Source organism: Protopterus annectens, chromosome 8.part1 (genome assembly GCF_019279795.1).
Source record: "Protopterus annectens isolate FY-2018-M chromosome 8.part1, PAN1.0, whole genome shotgun sequence".
Lineage (NCBI taxonomy): Eukaryota > Metazoa > Chordata > Ceratodontiformes > Protopteridae > Protopterus > Protopterus annectens.
Window position 1 is genome coordinate 33,725,842 of NC_056742.1, and position 25,489 is coordinate 33,751,330.

Consider the following 25,489-nt stretch of genomic DNA (forward strand, 5'->3'; position numbering starts at 1 on the left):
GATATTTTAGCTTTGGAGAAGAGTAGTACCCAATGTCATGCTTGCTAGTGATGGCATTAAAACAGATTTATACTTTCTGAACAGATACACTGGAATATGAGAAAGTAACAGAAATCAGTGAACTCTCAGTGTCATATCCTTAACAACAAAGAAATATCCTTGGATTCCATTTGCTCAGACTTGGTGGAAATACCTCGTCAGCTGCAGTGGGCTAGAGTCAAGAGAATGAGTTATGATAAACTACATTTTAGAAGCTGGAGTATGATTTTCGTATCCAATATGTTTACTATTTGACTTGTTCTGCTTAATCCAGATGGTTGGTTATATGTTGCACATAATTTTAATTATGCATAACATTATACTTTGAAAGCTATCTGCCATTTCAAAATACAGCCAGCAAACAAGAGATCATTAATGAAACATGAAATGCATTTATTAAGCTGAAACTGGTGCTTGCCTCATATGGAGTTGTAAGGGCATGCTAACAGTTTTTGCAGTAGGTATGAGTTGCACCTGCTAAAGCAATTGCTTCTTAATAAGCTTCTTAATAATGCAGCAGCTGTCTTGCTGCCTTTCTTATGATTTTGTTTCTCCTAGAAAGTGGCATTCAGCAATATGACATTTATTTAAGTTTGTTTACAGGGTGAGTGATCTAAGGACCTTTTTCGATCACATCTCAGGCCATAGAAAAATATGTAGGCAGTGAGGATATAATTATGCCTGCATTAAATGATACTCATACAGCAATCACAAAATGAAGAAATCAAGTAAATGAAAAATAAAAACAAAAAAACTAAAAAAAAAACTTTTGTATTAAAACATTATGTCCTCTTATCCCAGAATACTCAAAATCATTCATATTCCAAAGTTTTGTGAATTACCTGACACTACAGCGAAACAAACAAAATCGTGGACACAGTTTATAATAAAGTCCCTGTTGAAAAGATACTTCATGTCAGCATCAGTGTTATTTTACTCCAAAAGTATTTTCAGACTGTAAACATAGACATGCCACTTTGTGCTTGCTACAGTAAGACAGAAATATTAAACATATCCCGTATGCATATAACTCAAGTATACTGCTTTAACAGATTTCAGAACTCTGATTAGTTTTGGCTGTTATGCCTTGAATTCACAATAGTTTACCCCATCTTGACTGGTGTTATTTAGTTTTGTTGCTTTAGTTTTGCTCATTTACAAATATCCCACTGCTAGTATCTCTTGCCCTTCTCCATCCTTTCAGCATTCAGGATATTGATTACTCTCCAACAAAGACTTTTTCACAGTAAAAGAAGAATTTATAGCTAAACTGTTATTAATTTTGTTCTGCTGACATAACAGCAAAAACATACTTCTCTATAAAGCTTCAAGATTAATTTCGAAATTGTCAGAGGTTGGTTTTTTTTTCTGTGTAATCTTAAATGATTGTATTCCAAATCATAAGAAATACTAAGTTTTATGTTGTCATGTTCATTTTTATCTGTTATTAGTTTGATGGCAGAAACATTCCCCTTTTCTATCAATGTACTTCACAAAATATTGCAAGGCATGCTTAGACCTAATAACACTCTTCAGGTTTACAAAGTCTCAAGGCCACCATCTATTAGTTTCTCATTTCTAAAATGCTAAAGATATAGATCATTCTAGTGGATAAGACATTTATTTTTATTTTAACTGGCCTAAATGTAAATAAAGTCTGTCATGTTTCAGATAAGCCAAAAATCATAATAATAATAATAATAATAATAATAATAATAATATCTATATGTACTGGCTGCTGCTCTCACTAACAGTTTCCTTGTATCACATCTATGTGTCACATGTTCATTTCTGTTACTCTTGCTTCCTCTCTACTTTTCCACCTTAAGGGTTAGATGGGTGTACAACTATAAGCATCCAGTATAGAAAAAATAATAATAAAATGTTTTCTATGCATATTTTCCTACTTCAGGTATCGTCTCAAAGGTGCATTCTAGCATAAGAAAACCCCAGGCACCAATACCAAAGTTTTTATCTTAGACATTAGAGATACACCAGTCTGTTAGTACCCAGTTTTTGCTTAATGTCTCCCAAAAATGAAAACATACTGATAGTCTTTGATGTTCTTTCTGGAAAACAATGAAAGTCCAAATGTTTGTTAATATGTGACTTTGGTCAGTACCTAGTATGTAAGCATACATTTTTAAAATTAAGAAACTTATCCACAGATTTGTTTTCCTGAAATTATGTTTCTTTACTCTTCTTAATGCTGATACCACACAATATAGGATATGGATTAGCATCCCATTCAACATCTATAGCTTCAGAATTTTTGGTCACCTGTAGATGCCATCCTGAAAGTCATATAGTCATCTCCAGAAATTCTTAGTGGAATAACAAATTCAAAACTTCATAAAACACCTACATAGAAGGCAAAGCCACATCAAGAATAAACATTTAAAACTAGCAGTTAACTGTACATTGGTACAAAGCTGCAAGAATGCCAAATAAATAATGCACCTTAAAAAGTTTAAGAAGGAGAAACATTTAAACTGTTTTATAATGGAAATGACACATCATTTCATCACAAAGAAACTTCTAGTTGAAGTTCATATGGACATGGAAGTTTACTTAAGTTTTACTGCAGCAGCTCATAGCAATGAAGGTGATATTAAGTTTTTTGTTTGTAAAAATAGGTCAGGAGATAGTCCACATGAAAAAATTGTTGTAGCAGAAGTTTGCCTATCTGGCTTGCCTTAAATACAAGAAAGTTCCAAGGGAACTGCTTATTTTGAACCAGCCTAATTACAGGCAGGACAATAACTTCCTAAAAGAATGGTATGCAATTAATACAGATACAAATATGAGGAATATGGTGATATGTTTTTCAAAAAATATGAACAGGGAGAATAAGAAATTAAAGCATGCAAAGATAAAAGACTTTAAACATCATAAAAGAGACTTCACATCAGGATGTATTTTTTGCTGGAAGAAGAGAAATGAAGGAAACAAAGCCGACCCATTTAGAAAAGTGACATTTAATGCGCCTGCTTGTGTTAGTGGTTTAGCAACTGCTTCAGATACATAGATACAGCAAAAATAGAATGCTGGCAGTAGCTAGTACTTCAAAAAACATTGTTGATTAAGGTTTTAATAATAACAGAGGTAGGATTTTGCCCTTAGAGGAAACTGGTTTAACTAAGCTAATAAATTCAGTGGAAAAGCATAATGACTTAAGTATGCCCCCCCCCCCAAAAAAAAAACAAAGCTTGGATACATTATGTCTACCAGAGGGAGTTCAGCAGGGGAACCCTCAAAAGAAAACTTATGTAGAAATAGTGAGGGAACAGTATTTGGGGGAGCATTTCCTAAAAGATTCAATCACCCCAAAGGAAAACAATAGACTGACAAACAATACAGTTGGATTTAAAGTTAAATGATATTAGGAATATTATTAACATTTTGGTTTAGAACTCAGTGACAATGAACTGAATGTGTTAGTTTACGGTTTAACTTTTGCAGCATTATATGTTTGTAATATATCTTCTTAGTGCTTATGTTCATACAACTTTTTAAGGCTTCTTAACTGAAAAATAATGTTAAATAATAAATAAACTCAAAGAAAGATTTTCTCAAATAGGTTTTACAGCCCATAACACCCCAATCTTCAGTTACTTCAAACAATGGGGAAGCCGAAAGACAACAACAACAACAACAACAACATGTAAAACACCTCTGTGCAGTCACAAGGTAACCAAAAGGATAACAATGGTATGAAGCACAGAAATATAAAACAAGCAAGCAAGACAAAAATATAACCAGGAAATAACTTATAGCAAAACCAGCAGTCATTAAATACACACAACAGCAGTAGTATTAACTTCTCTCACAAGATGGCATCAGAGGCGATATAATAAAATGACCCACAAACATTAGGGAAATTAAACTGTTTCTACATTGGCAAATATTATAAAAGCTGGAAAATAGCTGACTTTTGTATTAAAAATGAGAATGAAATAAAACAAAAATGTACTTCCTTGGTCTTCCAGGGTCTGACACAGAACTAAATGTGAAAACAGGTCACAGTGAGAAAGGTTCATAGGTTCATAGGTTCATAGGTTTATACTAGGCTATCTGCCCTAAGGCATTTATAAGCCTAGCCCAAATTTTTGTGGCTTATGCCACCCCTTATATGAAAAAATACTGTGCCCATTAGTTTGTTGTGCCTCTGTCCAGCAGTGACACAGAGATGATTCCCGGGGTAAACCTACGATCTCCCATCCACAGGTCTAGATTTCTCTTGAACAGAGTCAGTGAGGTGCTCTGCCTCACATGGACCGGGATTTTATTCCACAGCATAGGGAGTCTCTGAGTGATAAATCTATCCCTCCAGCACGTCCTATTTATATCCGTGCTAAGGTTTAAGTCGCTTGCTCTAGTGGTTTTGGTGGATTTGGATTTTTGAGGTGGAGCATGTCCATTAATTCCGGGTTGGACATGGCCTTGTATGTCAGGCACATGTCACCTCTGAGCAGATGGTATGCGACTGAATAGAGCTGGAGTTTCTTCAATCTGGCAGCATATGACAGATTTTGGAGTCCTTTATCCTTTTGGTGAGGAACTTTTGGGGTCTCTCCAATTGCTGCAGATGTCGGGTGAGATACATCCCGAATGGGGCATTGTACTCGATCATTGGTCTGATAAGTGAAGAGTACAGGGGAACAATGACCTTACTAGATCTGGATGTGAATCCCTTCATGATCAGGTGGGCAATGTAGAAGGTCTTTCTAACCACTTTAGCAATGTGAGTGTCAAAAGAAAGGCCACTGTCAACCTGGGTCCCCAGGTCCCTGATAACCTCTTCTGTGCTTAGTGGATTGCCACCTATATGGTAGCTTGGGGTTACCTTGTTTTTCCCGAAGGGTATGACTATACATTTTTTGGCGTTTAACTTCAGGCCATGGCTCTGGCACCAGCTATCTGTTTCCGTGAGTCCCTTCTGAAGGATATCCGTGTCAGATGCACTTTCCACTATGGCGCCCAGTTTGCAGTTGTCTGCAAACTTTGTCAGCCAAAGTCCTCCCATGTTGGCCTGTATTTCTGAGAAGTAGATGCCAAACAATAGGGGGCCAAGGACTGAGCCCTGTGGGACACCACTTGTGACCGGCTTGGAGTCTGACATAGCGCCAGCAACTCTAACCCTGTGGGTTCTGTCCTTAAGCCAGTTTGCAACCCATCTTGTGACATATGGGTTTACATTTAAGCTGGTAAGTTTTTCTACAATACCTGAGTGGGGTATTGTGTCGAAAGCCTTTGCAAGGTCAAGGTAGGCTGTATGGACTGCCTTCCCTCATCAATGGCCTTGGTGACTGTTTCGAAGAAGTCGACCAAGTTCAAAAGGCATGATCTTCCCTTGACAAAGCCAAACTGGGTCGGGTCCAATGTCTGCAAGTCCCCTATATCTTTGTCTATGAGCTCCATTATGATCCTCTCCATAGCTTTGCAGACTAGACTTGTTAAGCTTATGGGGCGGTAATTACCAGGGTCCGTAGAGGCGCCGCCTTTGTGGAGTGGGACCACAGTTGCCGTATGCCACTCCTTGGGCACGTATCCTGTGGTAAGGCTGAGATTAAACAGCTGCCTTATGTGCGGGTTTAATTCCTCATTTAGCTCGTGTAGCACACAGCCGGACACCATCCGGTCCCATTGATGCTGTGTTTTTAGCTTTAGAGAGAGCAGCTTTCACCTGCGCATTTGAGATGTCTGGGAGGCTACACTCGGCTGGGATAGTTATCTCTTTTAGGGGGGGGGGGGTGAAGTTTGCACTGAACCTGTCTGCCAGTATGTTGGCAATGTCTGTGGGTTCAGTGATTTTTGTATCATTTTGGACTAATTCTGAGCATATCTGGGAGTTTCCACCCAGGTTCCTAACATAGCTGAAAAAGGCCTTATGATTGTCCTTTGAATCCATGGCAATTTTTCTCTCAAAATTGGCCTTAGTTGATTTTATGAGTGCTCGTATTTTTTACTAATAATGATCAGGGGTGACTTCCCTTTTATGGATTTTGTTCTATCATGTAATAGCTTTCTCCTCTTATTGTAAAGTTTGTTAATGGCTGGGGTCCACCAGACTGGACGTTTGCCCTTTGAGGAAAGAGTCTTGGTTTTATTTGGGATTGCCTGATCCATGCAGTCCTGGAGGTGTTCATAGAAGGCATTTGTAAGGGCTTCCGCAGCTTGGGTTGTGGTTTCCACTGGCTCAGGGGCCTTGAAGGATACCACACCAGTCTTGAGTAGTGTGAAGTTTGCTTTAGAGAAGTTCTTCACTATGGTCTTTTTTGTTTGGGGTGGGGGCGGGATGTGGATTTCCAGTGAGATTAGTTTATGATCAGATCTCACCAATGAGGGATATACTTCCGGTGTGGAGCATTTTGTCCCCATGTTTGTGACAATGAGATCTAGTATATTTTCTCCTCTCGTGGGAACAGTGACTAGCTGTTCCATGGCATTTGAATTTATGAACTCCAGGAACCGTTGGGCTAGAAAGTTAGGGCTTGAGTAATGTTCCCAGTCTATATTCGGGTAGTTGAATTTCCAGTTCCACTGTTTATGATATAAGACTCTTCGTAAAAGGAGGATATTGGTGCTCTAAGCAAAGCAAAATAAAGCTAGAAAGAAAAATAAAAACAGATAATTTGATAACAAGTTATAGTAAAGCCAGCAATGATAAAATACCTAAAACAGTAATAATATTATATTCTCTTAGAAAATAAACAACGTCAAATTTTTAAAAGGCCCCTTTGACACTATATTAATCAAACTGTATCCAAATTAGAAAACCCATTAAAAATAGACAAAATTGTTATCTTAGATGTTCAAATGACAATGCAATAAAACAAGTTCTTCTCTAGTCTTGTATGAACTGGTACAGACTCAAATCAAAAAGAAATTAAGTCAGTTTTAGCTGGGCTTAGTTGTGGTATTCAGAGAATTCCAATCCAAAAGAAGCTGATAAAATCTTTTAAAATATGAAATATTTTTTAAAAACTGATTGCATTTAGCAGGGATCTTTGAAAATATAATTGGGTGAAATGTAAATACAGCTTAGGTTGCTATATTTCCCCTTCAATTGTCTGTTGAAAATGCTTTTACACTTCAAGTTTGAAGAGATTTTTAAATCCATAATCCTGAACGAACAACAAAATACAGGGATCTTGCTTCACATTTCTCTGTAAATTACAGTTCCAAAGTACCACAAAACACATTATGAATTTATATTAGATTTATTTGGTGCTTTCATATGATCATTTATCTGACGCTGTTTTTAGAGTACTTTAACACTTGTGTAAGTTTTGATTTATTCTGAAGTCTTTTATATTAGTAGACAAAAATGCTATGTAAATTTTGATATAAATTCGTAGAATGTTTCTACCATTAAGTGGTTCATGATCTTTCTGTATTACTGCACCTGTTCTCAGTCTTAGATTACTTTGTTTGCTATTTGAAAATTAAAAGTTTTCTAAATCCAGACAACTGTCCTAAAGAGAAAACAAAGAGCAGCAGTAGCTATCTTGTTCAACAGTACTCAACAGTTTGAATTAATTCAAAACCAAACAGAATTTTTATTTTAAATTACTTTCATGACAAGATGAGGTAATGCACCTTGTGGTAGGAACTAGGGTGTATAAAAAAATCAGTAAACATTTTTAGTCTCCAAAAAATAATTTATTTTTTATTTATTACATCTCCCCCAATATAACAATATACATTTTTAAAATTTCTTCATCTAGGAAACTGTTCATCTCTTGATACAGAATATTAAAGAAAACAAAAACATGAATGCAAAGAGATATCTATATCAGGCACATGGTTATGGATGTCACAAGGCTTGTTAGAAAGATTTGATTGGGCAAGATAGAGTTTCTGTCACCAACACAGATAGTACTGGGGGAAATGGACAGTCTTGTTAACTTCTTCCTGTATACAGACCAGGTAGAAAAAGAACTGGTCTTCTTTTGTAATATTTATAGTTCCATTTTAATTGCCTTTGCAACTGCTGAAATCCAAAAGCAGCAAAATGATATGAGCAGTATATCTGTCAAAGGCCTTTCTGTATCTAACGTAATTATGGTAATTTGAAATTTATAGCCATTAATATGATGAACTTTAAGAATGTCTTTTTATCTTTCTGATGTAAACCACTGTCAGTCTGTAAAAACAAAAGCTTCATTGAGCACTGTCAAATTTTGATAGTTAAAAGAGGATTAAGACAATCATCCCAAATGTAGACAGATATTTTATAATACATCTTCTTAACTGACACAGCCCTAAAATAAAGAAGGATTAGAGACATACCTCTCAACCTGGAAACATCAAAAATCTGGACAAGGCCCATGAAAAATAGGTACAAATCTGTACATTGATTAACATCAGATTTGCATACATAATTATGTAACCACGCCCACTCCAGTGGTATTGTGGGATATCAACTTTCAAACACAAAGCGAAGAACTATATGGCACCAGAGTCCTCCCATAGCCATTCCAATGTCCCATTTACCATAAACACTATTGTGTGCATGCATACTGCTTTACTTCTACAATGATTATTTGGATTTGATTTTTGCATTTTATAGCACAATGCACAAACATGAATAGGTATCTGCTAAATAAAGCAAATACTGTCTCACAATGAAAACAGACTTGGCATGTGCACTTCAACAAGTCATGAGTTTTCTGTGGCAGTATGAGATGTAAACCAGAAGCAGGAAGGGGTACTGAAACTGAGGATAATGCTATTTATAAAAAAAAGGCTTTACTTTCAGCAGTTTACAAATTAATCAAATGAATCTTTTTACTCTGTAGCCACTAACAAAGCAACAATCATTATAAAATGGGCATGCACAGTCTGAGCTTAACCAGACATGCAAATCACAACTATAAAGGTAACTAACTCCGAGCATCATTTCCTTAATACTGTATAAAGGAGAGGAAGGAAACTTGTTGTAAATCATTGATACAATAATAAAACGGATGTATTAAACAGAACAGGTATAGCGCTGCAGTTCAAGAGTGGGAGACAGTGAGAGAGAGAAAACCTCCAGTAGTTAGCTGAAAATCATACTGATATCAGGTTGTCTGGGATTCAGTCAGGAAGTTATCCCACCGCTAGTGCTCTTTGTACAGCTGCTTCTAAGTATAGGTACTATGTGCAGCTTTCTGTCTCTAATACACACACAAATATATATATATATATATATATATATATATATATATATATATATATATATATGTGTGTGTATAAGATAATCTACTTCACATTAGGCTAACTCACACACCTTTTGACCATACAGTTTAAGTAGGGAAGCTACTGACAAAACAGTTTGATCAACTTTCCCAGTCCCACACAAACATCAATATGTAGATATAAATACCTATCTTTATATATAAGATAATCCACTTCACATTAGGTTAACTCACACACCTTTTGACCATACAGTTTAAGCAGGAAAGCTACTGACAAAACAGTTTGACCAACTTTACCAGACCCATATTTCTACGTAGTAAACACACACACTGTTTCACCTTAATGCCGAGTGATAAATCCTTCCTGTAACTTACTTCTGAGCTGAGCGATAAATCCTTCCTGCAGTTTGCTTACTCCTGAGCTGAGTGATAAATCCTTTCTGTGCAATGAGCCTTCAAATAAATCCTTGCCTTGAGCAGCAAAATATCCATTCGAGCCTTCATCTGCTCCCAGCCAAAAATCAAATAGCCAGGCAAATCCTTTCCAGCTGGAGCCTTCTAAATAAATCAAATAGCCGGATGAGCCCTTCTAAATAAATCCTTTCTGGCTGGTTCGTTCCCGCTCGCAAAGCATTTGAACTAGCTGAAAACCCGGAAATATGTGTGCTGCAAGCTGAATTTGGACAGGCTGGTAGCCCTGGTGAGCTGACGTCTTTGTGCACGTGATGAAGCCTCAGAAAGATAACAGCAGACCACTGTTAATGTAAAGGGAATGTGTAATAATTTAGATAAGATAGATAAAAATTTATTTGAAGGACAACAACAATCATAGATTGACTAATATATAAATCTGGAAAACCACTTTAAAATATGGTTATATAATTGAAAATAATCCTTTGGATCTGGAGATTCATTTAACTTACTATTGTTGATTGAAAACACATTCCTCGCTGTCTAAGGGGAGAGTAACTTATTTTGAAAAAGGCTGGATACTGAATAAAATGAAAGTGAATCTACAAAATCATTTATTCATCTTCATTAGAATGTATTACAGAAGAATAGCAGCAAATCATAACAAATGTCATGAAAATTATTAACAATGTTTTGGATTTAGTATTGTAAATATGATCATTAAAGGAAGGCTATTAATGGGTTATTATGGTTTCTGTACATGTCTTAGCATTACACAGAAGTGAGTTAACTGTCATCTTTTAATTTTTTGCCTTGCTTTCCCAATTGTTGTGTAAGAGATTTATGAAAACAGAAAATGTAGCTACATGTTTATGAACCACTGGATTCTAGCAGAATGAAATAAAGTGATACCAAGTGATAATCATTCTGCATGTGTTCCAGCTGTGACTTCCTCATGCTATCTCCTCATTTTCCCTTACATATTAGAAGACAATATTTCATGAAATCCTGATGCAGACTTTATATGAAGTAGTCAAGACAAAACAAATAAAGTCAGAAAACAATAAGGAACACCCTCTTCAAATGTGTTATTCTCATGAATAAAATATAAATATATAAGTTTGCCCACATTGGTCGACATTTGATTTTGTTAACAGGTCTTTTGAAAATCACAGATGATTGACAACACCTAATCAAAGTACCCATGTCAGATCAGTATTATAGCAGAGACAGGACTATGATATTTCCCTACTGTTGTGAGATCTCATAGTTGGCATATACATAAGGAGCAGGGGTGTGGGTGGCACAGCCCCTATATGGATGGGGGAGCAGTGAAGCTTGCACCACTGCAAAGAAGAAAGCATTTAAATTTGCATTCTCCTTGGGTGCATGGAGGGGGGAGCAGTATCTCATTTGCTTGTCATGTGATTATGTCCTGGAGCATGCACAGACTATTGCCAACTTAGTTCTACACACACACACACACACACACACACACATATATATATATATATATATATATATATATATATATATATATATATATATATATATAATTTTCTTCTGTAAAAAAAAAATGTTACCTAGAGACTATCCCAAGGAGATTGGAAGTGGTCAAGAGGTGGGATTGTGTAGCTATGAGAGAGGAGGACCAGGTTAATGAAAAGGTAAGGATAGGCTAAGGTATGACAAAAATGCAAGGAAGACATAGGATCTGTCTTTTGCACTGTGAAGACATTTAAGAAACCCATCTTTACTTGGATAGTGGAAAACTTGCTAGATATCTATTGCATGTAGGCATAGCTACTTTTGTTAGCAGATGTTAGGCAATGTTTTGGTGACAACAGTTGTTACTATAACTTAGTACATAAGTGTTGGGCACTGAAGTCTAGTCTGATATGGGGTTGCAGGTATATACACAAGTACTGAGGTGACTGTGTGTTAGGTCATTTCCATGTTTGTGTCATAGTCAGCTAGGCGATAGTTAGTGGTCTGTACTACATGTATGACATGTATACCTATCTGTCTATATGTATATATACGTGTGTGCGTGTGTGTGTGTGTGTGTGTGTGTGTGTGTGTGTGTGTGTGTGTGTGTGTGTGTGTGTGTGTGTGTGTGTGTGTGTGTGTGTGTGTGTGTGTGCCTGTGTGTCTGTGTATGAGACTGGTTCAAAATATCATTCTTCACCTCTCTTCCACACTCACTATTACTCTGAAATGTTGATTCCATGTACTTAAACTCATCCACCTTTGCCAACTCTACTCCCTGCATCCTCACCATTGCTCTATCCTCCCTCTCATTCACACATACATATTCTGTCTTAGTCCTGCTGACTTTCATTCCTTTCCTCTCTAAAGCATATCTCCACTTCTCCAGGGTCTCTTCAACCTGGTCCCTAATCTCACTACAGATCACAATGTCATCTGCAAACATCATAGTCCATGGGGCCTCCTGTCTGATCTCATCTGTCAACCTGTCCATTAGCATTGCAAATAAGGAAGGACTCAGAGGTGATCCTTGATGTAATCCTACCTCCACCTTAAATGGATCTGTCACTCCCACTGCAGACTTCACTACTGTCACACTGCCCTCGTACATATCCTGTACCACTCTTACATACTTCTCTGCCACTCCTGACTTCCTTATACAATACTATAACTCCTCTCTAGGCACCCTATCATATGCTTTCTCCAAGTCCACAAAGACACAGTGCAACTCCTTCTGACCTTCTCTATATTTCTCCATCAACACTCTCAGAGCAAACATTGCATCTGTAGTGCTTTTTCCCAGCATGAAACCATACTGCTGATTGCTAATCATCACCTCCCTTCTTAACCTATCTTCCACTTCTTTTTCCCCTAACTTCACGCTGTGACTGATCAGTTTTATCCCTCTGTAGTTGCTATAACTCTGCACATCACCCTTATTCTTAAAAGTAGGTACCAAAGCACTTTTTCGACACTCCTCAGGCATCCTCTGACTTTCCAAGATTTCATTAAACAATCTGGTTAAAAACTCCACTGCCATTTCTCCTAAACACCTCCATGCTTCCAATGGTATGTTATCTGGACCAACAGCCTTTCCATTCTTCATCCTCTTCATAGCTGTCAAAATATATAAATAAATTGATAGCTTATTATTTTGACCTACATATAATATTATATTTATTATTTGTAAGTCACTATAGCTTTTGGCTAGTTGTTTGGATGAATTTTTAGGTGTTACTAGATAGAGTGATAGTTTAATACTTTGACTATTCAATAGACAAACTTGAATCTTTGATATCAATGGTAGAGTGTGTTTTATTAGTATTATATACAGTTATAGTTGTAGACTTGTCTTTGTTCTTGCTATTTTTGAATTTTGGTAGTTTAGTTTGTAGAAAAAAGACTTCAAAAAATCTGTAATGTCAAGATAGTGTCAGCGGGATACATTAGAGTCTTATATATAATTTAATTAGTGAATAAATGAGTCATATTGTCTTTTAAAATAAATCTTTAAATTCACAGTATGGATAGTTTTAATCTATTATCTATTAATGTAAATGGACTCAATAATGGCAACAAAAGGAAGTCATTGATGAAATATTTAAAATTAAATAGAGGAGGCATTATATTCTTGGAAAAGACTCATTTGATAGATAAAGATAGACAATATTTAAATAACTTAGGTTATAAAAGGTTATCATCTCCTTGTTTTAATAAAAAGAAGAGAGGAACCACTATACATTCGAGAAAATCCACTGTAATGCTTAAGGTCATGGAATCTTTTAATATCTAAAAGAAATGTATACATTTGTAATAAATATAATGGCAAACTATATACATTAACTAATTTTTAACAGATCCTTTGAATAGGTGCAAAAGTTTCTGAATGTCAGTTAAACTTACTGCAACATCATTGGAAGGGTAGTTTAATTTTAGCAGAGGATTTAAACTGCATACCTAGTACAGAAGATGCAAGTGAACAGAAGTTAAAATGGTGGCATCGCCTAAAGCACGAAATAGATAAATTAGTAATAATAATTTAGTAAATTTACTAGTAAAAGCAAATAAGTAATTGTTCTTTACTCATTATTCTTATATGTATGAGATGCAAACTATAAACGATAGGATTTATGCCTCTACAGATTTGCTTAATAAAGTGAATTATTTTAAAACTATTATTTGCCCTCTATCTGATCATAATGTACTAAATATTAATATAGTAATGGATATAAGGAAATTTCAGATTCCTTCTAGAATCCCAATATAGATGATGAAATTAAAAGAGTTTAGGTGTTACCTTAAGGACAAATTGAGTATTTTTTTTTATCTTTGAATGATAATGGTCAGGTTAGTAAAGTCATATTATGGGACTCTTTAAAATGTATATTAAAGATAGATTGTGAAGCTGGACTGGTAATAAAATGAAATAATTGGATAAACAGTTGTTAGAAATACAAGATGAAATACACAAGCTGACATTTGAACAACAGACAAAGAAATTAGATAATACTGAAGTCATTAAAAAATTAATGACAAAATATCAGACATAAGGCATAAAGTAGAGATAGCTTTAGAAAAAAAATAAATTGCATAGTTATGCGATGACTTCAAAAAATCTACATAGATTAGCAAATAGAAGAAAGATGTTAAGCAAAAAAAGCACACATCAATAATATCATAAATCCTCATAGTAATAAGCTTACTTAAGATATAGAGGAAATGCTTAATATTAAAAAAAATGTCCATGAGGATCTTAATAAAGATAAAAATAATAATAATCCTAATTATTACATAACTGGCAATTATTTAAAGAAACATTTTATTTGTAAACTGAATGACCAACAAATATCTAAGTTGAATAAGCCTATTACCCTGATAGACATACAAAAGGTAAATATGGTAAAGCTCCAAGGTTAGATTGTTTAAGTATGTAATTATATAGTCTGTTTCCATTAAATATTTTAGAATTATTAAGTGGCATTTTCAGGATAATTCAGGGTAACAGAATGATTCCTCCTTCATGGAAATTTTCTAATCTCAGCTATACTAAAACAAGGAAAGGATAACAAGTTAGTTTCCTCATGCAGACCTATGTCAGCATTAAATGTTGACTATAAAACACTTACTTCCATTTTCACCACAAGATTAACAGATATAGTAGATTAATTAATAAAGATCAAATATGATTTAGCGTCGCTAGAGTAAAGTATGATAATATAAAAAGGGTAGGAACTGTGTTAGATTTAGCTAATGGAATGAGCAAGAAATTGGTCATAATTAGCTTAGATATCAAGAGAGCTTTTGATTCTGTACATTGGAACTACTTGTTTAAAATGTTAGAAGCATTTGCATTTCCAGAATAGTTTATTGGAGTATTAAATAACCTGTATAGATATTCCAAATCATACATTAAAATTGAATCATACATTTCTCAAGGACTGACTTTAAACAAAGGCACAATACAAGTGCCCCTTGTCTGCTTTATTATTTGCATTAGTTGTTGAACCCTTAGCTAATAGTATAAGAGGAAATGGAAAAATTGATGGATTCTCAGTTAATGGAGATTGTCAATCTAAAATACAGCTTTTTGCAGATGATATTTTACTAACATAGGTTCATAGTTGGGTACTAGGCTATCTGCCCAAAGGCATTTATAAGCCTAGCCAGAATGTGTTGACTTTCGCTGCCCCCTTAGATTAGTTCCCTGTGCCTCTGTCCAGCAGAGCCACTGAAGTGATCCCTGAGGTAAACTTTCTAATTCCTATCCACTCATCAAGGTTTCTTTTGAAGAGTGTTAGCAAGGAGCTCTGCCTAATGTAGATTGGGATCTTGTTCCAAAGCATGGGAAGTCTCTGGGACAGGAATCTATCCCTCCTGCATGTCCTATTTATTGTTGTGGTGAGGTTTGGATCCCTAGAGCATGTGGCTTGAGGGGATAAGTTTTTTTTTAGGTGGGGCATGTCCATCAATTTTGGGTTGGACATGGCCCTGTATATCAGGCAGAGATCACCTCTGAGTAGGCGGTATGCAACCAAGTACAACTGGACTTTCTTCAGTCAAGCTGCATAGGGCATCTGTTTGAGGCCATTGATCCTCTTGGTGAGGTACTTCTGTGGTCTTTCCAGAGGTTGCAGGTGTCTTGTAAGGTACATCCCTAATGAGGTGTTGTACTCTAAGATGGGTCTGATGAGTGATGAGTAGAGGGGCACAATGACATCTTTTGATCTGAATGCAAACCCTTTTGTGATTAGGTGGGCCACATAGAAGGATTGTCTAACCACTTTGGCAATGTGATTATCAAAGGTGAGATTACTATCTACTTGGGTCCCCAGATCCCTTATGACATCTTCCGTGTTTAGGGGACTACCACATATGTGGGAGTTTGTGGGTACTTTGTTTTTTCCAAAGGGGATGACTATGTATCTTTTGGCATTTAGCTCGAGGCCATGATTTTGACACCAGGTATCCATCTCAATGAGACCCTTTGGAGGATGTCTGTGTCAGCCAGAGAGTCAATTATAGCCCCTAGTTTGCAGTCATCTGCGAACTTGGTCAGCTATAGTCCTCCTGTGCTTGCCTGTACCTCTGAGAAGTATATGCCGAACAGGAGGGGTCCTAGGATTTAGCCCTGGGGAATGCCACTTGTAACTGGTTTAGAGTTGGACCTAGCTCCTGCAACTCTCACCATGTGGGCTCTGTCTGTGAGCCAGTTGGCAACCCATCTTGTGACGTATGGGTTTATGTTCAGGCTGGTGAGCTTGTCTATAATACCAGAATGTGGAATGGTGTCGAAGGCCTTAGCGAAGTCTAGGTAGGTTGTGTTTACCACCTTTCCCTTATCTACAGCCTTGGTAGCTGTCTCAAAGAAGTCTACCAGGTTTAGGAGGCATTATTTGCCCTTAACAAAGCCGAACTGGGTAGGGGCCAGTGTTTGGAGGTTCTCAATTTCTCTGTTAATGAGTTCCATGATGATGCGCTCCATAGCCTTGCAGACCAAGCTAGTCAGGCTTATAGGGTTATAGTTCCCGGGGTATGTTGTGGCTCCACCTTTGTGAAGTGGAATAACCATTGCTGTGCACTACTCTATGGGTATGTAGCCTGTGGAGAGGATGAGTTTGAACAGTGTGTTTAGGTGAGAGGTTAGTTCGTCTTTGAGCTCATGTAGGACACAGCCTGTGACACCGTCTGGTCCCATTGATGCTGTGTTTTTGGCTTTGGAGAGGGGTGTTTTAACATGAGTGTCTGTGATTTCAGGGACTATACATTCTTCTGGTATGGTTATGGGCCCTTTTGCGCTCAACCTGTCTGCCAGGATGTTGGTGATATCGGTTGGTTCAGTGTATTTTGTGCCATTCTGCACTAACTCTGAGCAGATCTGAGCATTGCCACTTAGATTCTTGACATAGCTAAAGAATGCCTTGTGGTTATCTTTGGAGTCTGTGGCAATTTTTCTTTCAAAGCTTGCCTTGGATGATTTTATGAGGGATCGTAGTTTCTTGCTGATACTGATCAGGGATGTCTTTCCTTCTTGGGATTTTACTCTTTTCTGTACTAGTTTCCTCCTTCTATTGTATAGCATGTTTATGGCAGGAGTCCACCAGAATGGTTTCCTTTTCTTGGAGGAGTGAGTCTTGGTTTTGCTTGGGATGGCATGATCCATGCATTCTTGTAGCTGCCCGTAGAATGCATTAGTAAAGGATTTTGCAGCTTGGACAGTGTTATCCTTCAGCATGGGGGCTTTGAAACTTTCCACCTCGGTCTTAAGTAACTTGAAGTTTGCTTTTGAAAAGTTTTTATGGTGGCTTTCTTGTCCGGGGTGGGGGTGGAATATGGATATCTAAAGTGATTTATGGTCAGATCTAACCAGCGAGGGGTTGACCTCTGGTGTGGAACACCGGTCTCCCATATTGGTGATGACCAGGTCCAATATGTTGTCACCTCTGGTGTGAGTGTCGACTAGTTGAACCAGGGTGTTTGAGTTTATAAATTCTAGGAAAAGTTGGGCAAGGGAGTTAGTACTTGAGTAGTTCTCCCAGTTAATGTTTGGACAATTGAAATCACCCAGTATTAGGGTTTTTGGTAGGACCTTTCTGTTTCCCAGTGTTTGCAGAAATGTGGAATGGGGGCCCTGGGACATAGTGGGTGATCTGTAGCAAGCTACAATTTGAATTGCAGTTTTACCTATTGTTAGTTGCACGTGGATGATCTCTGAAGCATCATGCTGTGCCACTAACCTGGAGGTGTGGGTATCCTTGATGAATATGGATATGCTCCCCACCTTTTGTATTTCAGTTTGGGTTCTGTGGCTGAAATGTATGGTATGAGTTGTATGTAGCCTGGTTGAGCTGGGGTGCGCTCTGGAGCCTTAAACCAGGTTTCTGTTGCTACACATATATCGATTTTCTCCATACTGAGGAGTGCCTCGAGTGTGTGCATTTTGAGGTTTAGACTTCTGGCATTGAGTAGCATTGCCCTCAGTTTTTTGTTACTTGTGCTATGTACGGCAGTGAGTTTGTCTTTTGAGCCTTGCCTAAAAAAGGCACTATGGGGTTGGCAAGAGCCTTGGCAAGTATTTGAAAGCCTAAGGGTGACAGGTGCAAGCTGTCTCTAGCAAAGCAGTGTGGCTTGTTGAGCATGTCATCCCAGGTGGACAGACACTGGATCCCCTTTGAATGTCACCAGAAACTTAGCCAATTGTTGAAATCGAGAATTTTTTCTTTATACTGTGGTATCATTCTTGGTGAGGGCAGGATGCTACTCATGGTCAAGGTCATACCAGCCTGAGCTATGTGATCAGAGAGCTCTTCCATGTCTCTTTTCATGTAGTCCAAGGAGGTATGGCTCAGGTCATTCACACCAACATGGACAATGACAGAGTCATATTTGTACTTGTTCTGGAGTGACTTGAGTGTTTGTGTTATGTGGCAGATCCTGGCACCCGACAGGCAGCTAACAGTAACCTTTTCCTTATTCAGCCTAGTGAGTGGGACGTCAGTGTGCCTGACTATAAAGTCACCTATTACTAGTAAGTTTGGTATGTTATTTTGCCTTAAGGGCTGTGATTGCATGGCACACTGGTTTTGTGAAGTATGTGTTTCATGGTTTGTGTTGGGTGTTGAAGGTTGCTTGGATGTTTGCTTTGGAGGTCTCTGTTGGTTTTGCAGATTTTTATTTAGCACCTCAGAGTATGTTTTCATGTATTTTTGTGTGTTTTTTGCCGGTGCTGGTTTAATGGGTCTATGTAAGACTGGTGGTATGATGCAAGTATTTCCTTTCTCCTCTTGACTGTCTGATCCAGTCTTGGGTTGAGAGTGCTTAGGCTCTAGTTTGGCTATATAACTGCATCTCTCACATGTATTAGTGTTTGGTGGTAGGAGGAGGAACAGTAGGAAATTTAAATTATTCAATTGATGAAATAGATGAGGAAATCGAAAAAGTTTCAAGAAGTATCGCTGCTGAAATTTAATAGCAAAAAAATGAATCTTTAGTTTTAGATCAATTACAAGATAGTAAGTTTAAGGATAAATATAAATATAATTGAGAAGAGAAAGTATTAAAATATTCAGGAATAAAAAAACTATCCAGATGTAAGTGACATTATTGATAATAATTTTAAAAAGTACTTGAAGAAATATTACTTCTTATTTAAAAAATGTAATGATTTTTTTTTTTACTTTTGAGGCTAGGTCAGTGCTCATTAAAATGATTATATTACCCAAGATATATATATATATATCTATATATCTATATATATATATATATATATATATATATATATATATATATATATATATATATATATATATATATTACATTCACTAGCTTTAAAACGTGACAAAAAACTTTTAGAGAAAATGGAAAAAAAATGTTACCTTCATTCTTATGGTATTCTAAAAAGCCGAGAATTGCTTATAGAAATCGTATAAGATTATGGGAGTATGGCAATATTAGTTTCCCAGGTGTAGAATATTATTCTATTGCTGCAAGTTTTAAATCTATTATACTCTGGATTGACTTAACCTACACTAGTCAGTGCAAAACTATCCAGGAGAAGATTATACTAAATTCTTATAAGTTTATTAAAGATGATACATTACAAATATGTAATAATCCTTTCATCTGGTTAACAAGATTTACCTTAAAAGAAATTAATTTTAATCTTTAGACTCTGAATATGTGAAATCATATCTTAAAACAGTTAAGAAATATGTTCTTAAAACTCCATTAATATCAAATGGCAAATTTTGTGTTTTCCTATTGTATATGCCTATAAATGTAAGAAAAATCAGAACGATATTAAACAATGTTAAAATAAATGTACTGAAAAGGAATGGATTAGTATTATGGTCTGAGTGCTTTGAAAAAGGAAAAGCGAAGTCTCCACAATATTTAATGAAAGAATATAAGTTGGATGAGTCTGCTAACCAGTTAATATTATCCATCAGTCTTCTTTCGGCTTTTCACGGTTAGGGGTCACCACAGCGGAACTCCGGTCTGCTAATGATTGGCAGTAGATTTTTACGTACTGGCTTGCCAGGCCTAACGCACAACCTTCAATGAAGGAATGCCTATTTATGCATGTCGCTACACAGAAGACGCTCTAACTGAGAATCGAACAGGCAACGTCTAACTGTGAGGTGACAACGCTACCGCAGCACCATCACCGCAGTCTATAATTTGTGGATAATATGAGTGAAGAGGAACAGAACATTATTGCCCCATTATATGAATGCTGTTATTGATGGTCAACTGACATACTAAGGAAGCTTGCCCAAGCAATATAAGTTAATTATAAATAATAATAATAATAATAATAATAATAATAATAATAATGATAATAATTCAGATGCAAAATGTTTTAGACAGTGGTGGATTGAGTAACTCAGCAGACGGTAAGAATAAAGATTTGATATTTAAATCAGTTCATCAAACATCTTTAAGTTTATAGAAAACTGCAGACTTGTCTCACACTTTGTGTAACTTTGGTAAAATAAAAAGAAAACCACAAGTGATGATGGAGCACTATATCACACAAAATGAACTTTAATCCATTGGTTTAGCGCTTTCAACCCAAGAATTAGGCCTTCATCAGAACAAAGTGTTAAAAAATGTCTCATTTTTATACCATCATCAATACACATCACACCACTCAAATCTCATTTTACTTAAACTTAATGTAAAAACTGCTTAAAATGTGTTTAAATAAAAATGTATTTTAAATAAAGCATATATTTCTAACAAACATATAAACTATTTACATTTGTTATAATAAGCTTTTCTTTTCAACACAGCTTTATAGCTGACACCATTGTTAAGCCCTGGTTCCCTGCATGCATCTAATAAAACCTGCCATTTAAACTCTCTAAAATCTAGTTCCCCATCTCTGTCTCCATTAAAGCTCAATGGAACATTATCTATAACTGTAAAAAGAAACTTAACACTGTTATTGCTACTCACACAGTTTAAAGTATGCTTGTAAAGAGCATTATCTAAATTTTTCTTTTTGATGACATAATAGTGTTCATACGTTCTGTTTTTAAGTTGCCTATTGGTTTTCCCAGTATAGAATGAAGAAGAAGTGAAATATTTTGCCATGTATTTCACAAATGTAGATTTACAATTAAAAATGCCTCGAACATGCCATAACTTGCTCTGAGTTGCAACATTAAAATCTGCTCCCTCTGAAATGTATTTACAAAAATTGCAAGTTTTACATTTAAAAGTAGCTATGTTGCCTTGAGGATTTTTTCTTTGACCACTTTCTAACATTTCTTTGAAATTCCTTCCTCTTGTGTTAACAAACATGGGGGCTTCTCCTACTACCATCTGAAGATCACTATTTGAAACTAATATTCTCCAGCTGTTGGACACTATGTTTTTAATTTCTTTGCTGTCTAAGGTAAAGGTTAACAACATGGGTGTTACCCAATCCTTCTTGTTTTGTGTGTTTCTACTAAGCCCCTCCCTTTCACTTGCACTAATAATGTCTTGGACTATTTTTAGAAGGGTACCCTCTGTTTTTAAATCAAGATTACAATTCCTGCACTAACAAATCTAACTGTGCTTCATCGCTTTTAAGTCTCTTAAGCCTTACTAACTGCCTCTTTATAATGTTGTATTTCACATAAGTGGGATGCATACTAGAGTAACTCAAAAGATCATTGCTTGCCACATTCTTATAACTGATGCAGGACCCCAACAAATCTTTACCTTCCTCTTTAATAACTTCTAAATCTAAGAAACATGTCTTACAATTGTCCCAGCTACCAATAAAATGCAAAAAGAGGTGCTATTGTTCATGATTTCAATGAACTGTAAGAGCTCAGTTTGTGTGCCTCTCCAAATAAAAAACAAATTGTCAATAAAACGATAATAACTCACGATTTTCTGTTTGTTCGTAAACTTGACCATAATGTTTTTTCCCAGTAAGCCAGAACTAAGTTGGCATAATTGTGAGCCATCCAGGCACCCATCGCCACCCCCTTTATTTGCAAAAAATGTTCGTTGTCAAACATGAAGTAATTGTATGAAAGAATATTATCCATACATTCCAACATGAACCTGCACTCTTCTAATTCATATTCTCCACTGTTGATTAACAAATTCCCAACCCACTCTAACCCCACGTCATGAGGAATACAGGTGTATAAAGATGCCACATCAACTGTTACCAGAAAATCACCAGCTTCAACCTTAATTTTGTTGATTTTAATTAAAAAAATCAAAAGAATCCCTAATAAAGGAGTCTGTCTTCTGCACTATCTCAAGCAAAGTTTTATCTATAAACTGGGAACATGGCTGTAACTTCGATGCTGGTGAAGAAACTATGGGCCTATAAGGGGGATAGTGCCCATCCTTATGTATCTATGGAATTACAAAGAGGTGCTCTATCCTGGGTTTGTCTACTACAAAAAACTCATACATGTTCCTAGAAATCAAACCTTCTGATAAGGCTTTAAAAAGCCAAGAGTCTATTCTTTTATATGTTTTTAGGACATCACCTTTGGAAACCTTTATATATGCAGTTTCATCTGCTAATAATAATTGCATTCCTTTCACATAATCATTAGAATTTACTATGACCATTGAAGCCCCTTTGTCTGCACGCATGACCCTGATGGAAATATCATCCTTAATGGAGTTGAAAATCATTTGCTGTTCTACTGTCATATTATAAAATTTTCTCTTGCTTCTTTTGTTTAACAAATCCCTAATTTCTATTTCACACAATTCCTCAAAGGCTTTTAATACAGGGTGCGAGGGTGGGTTAAAAGTGTTAGGTGTAACACAATCACCCTTTGGCTTACCTTTTTGATTCCCCATTAACAACTTTAAGTTCAGTTTTCTGGTATATGCTTTTAAATTAACAACAGTGTCCACAATGTCTGCTCTTCTGGAGGGCACAAAATTAGAACCTTTTTTTATTAAGTTAGTCTCTGCTTCTGTGAAAACCCTCTTTGACAAGTTGTATATGTTAAAATCCATAGGCATTACCTGTATGTTCGATGCCATTCCTGATTCCTCCCTCTGCGAAACAAAGGGTAAACACTGGTTTGATTCGAAGTTTCGGCTACCTGCATCACTGTCGGATTGTTGTAACTGTTCAAATTCCTCCTGAGTGGGACATTTTGCTTCCCTGGTGTCACAGTCTCCCATTTGCCATGTTGCACTGTTCTTTTCTCCTGCAGACGCTTTGAGCACTGAGCAGATAAAAAAGGTTTCAAAAATCTACTGCTTTCTTGATGGTGAAAGCTTCTATTCTCTCTGACAGCTTCTTCCTCCCCTCTTGCAACATTCTGCGGTGATGTCAACTCACCGGAGGTGTTGCTTGCTGATTCTGACGGTTTTAAGGTAGAATGGCATTTCCTTTCTTTGTACAGCCTGCAATCACTGTTTACTTTCTTCTCCTTCTTTTGCCCCAAAGATTTGTCTAGGGCGTCAACTTTAGACTGTATTTGCCTTAGAACATCATCAATTTCTTTTGGTAAGGGAGTTAAACTAAGTTATCTATAAGTCCATCGATCCACTTAGCAAGCTTGCGATCCTCTTCTTTGTGGTGTTCCTTAAGCACATTTAGGAACGTCAAACCTGTGTCCTTACAGATCTTAGGCCATTTGTTAAGAAAAGTGTTGCTAAAAATACCATTAGGAGTGCTGTGTACCTGCAGACCCTTGGGGCCCCGTTTTGCTTTCAAACAGGCAGTGTCCCACTGAAGTCTTTTATATTTTAAAAGGGAAGCTTCTTCTAAGTATTTAAACAACCATTCTGTGTTGAGAATGACTCTGGGCTTAGAGTCCAATAGCCCTGAAATGTCCTCTGCCTCTATGGTAATAACTGTTGGTGCTGCCATTAAATCCTTAACCATACCTCTCCAGAAACAATTCTGTTCATCTGGATGGAATGGCAACTCCACATCCACAGCTTTGTCAGCAGCTTGTGAATCCATAGGAAATGAATGAATGGTCACATTCAGCAAACTGTCTCCCTCTTTTGGTGCTCCACTCTGAGACATCTTGCAAGTAACAAAAAAAGTTCAAAGAAAACTGTAGACTTGCCTCACACTTTGTATAACTTTGGTAAAATAAAAAGAAAACCACAAGGGATGATGGAGCACTATATCACACAAAATGAACTTTAATCCACTGGTTTAGAGCTATCAGCCCAAGAATTAGGCCTTCATCAGAACAAAGTGTTAAAAAAGTCTCATTTTTATACAATCATCAATACACATCACACCAATCAAATCTCATTTTACTTAAACTTAATGTAAAAGTTGTTTAAAATGTGTTTAAATAATAATGCATTTTAAATAAAGCATACATTTCTAACAAACATATAAAATATTTACATTTGTTATAATAAGCTTTTCTTTTCAACACAGCGTTATAGTTGACAACAATGTTAAGCCCTGGTGCCCTGCATGCATCTAATAAAACCTGCCATTTAAACTCTCTAAAATCTAGTTCCCCATCTCTGTCTCCATCAAAGCTCAATGGAACATGATCTATAACTGTAAAAAGAAACTTAACACTGTCATTGCTACTCACACAGTTTAAAGTGTGCTTGTAAAGAGCATTATCTATTTTTTTTCTTTTTGATGGCATAATAGTGTTCATACACTCTGTTTAAAAGTTGCCCATTGGTTTTCCCAATATAGAATGAAGAACAAGTGGAGCATTTTGCCATGTATACCACAAATGTAGATTTACAATTAAAAATGCCTGGAACGTGCCACATCTTGCTCTGAGTTGCAACATTAAAATCTGCTCCCTCTGAAATGTATTTACAAAAATTGCAACTTTTACATTTAAAAGTACCTATGTTGCTTTGAGGCTTTTTTTGTCCACTTTCTAACATTTCTTTGAAATTCCTTCCTCTTGTGTTAACAAACACGGGGACTTCTCCTACTACCATTTGTCTAAGGTAAAGGTTAACAACATGGACGTTACCCAATCCTTCTTGTTAAAGATTTTTGGGGTCCTACATCACTTATAAGAATGTGCCAAGCAATGGTCTTTTGAGTTACTCTAGTACGCATCCCACTTATGTGAAATATAACATTATAAAGGGGCAGTTAGTAACGCTTAAGAGACTTACAAGCGATGTAGCACAGTTAGATTTGTTAGTACAGGAATTGCATTCTAGAATTAAAAGCAGAGGGTACCCTTTTAAAATAGTCCAAGACATTATTAGTACAAGTGAATGGGAAGGGCTTAGTGGAAACACACAAAACAAGAAGGATTGGTTAACGTCCATGTTGTTAACCTTTACCTTAGACAGTAAAGAAATTAAAAACACAGTGTCCAACAACTGGAGAATATTAGTTTCAAATAGTGATCTTCAGATGGTAGTAGGAGAAGCCCCCA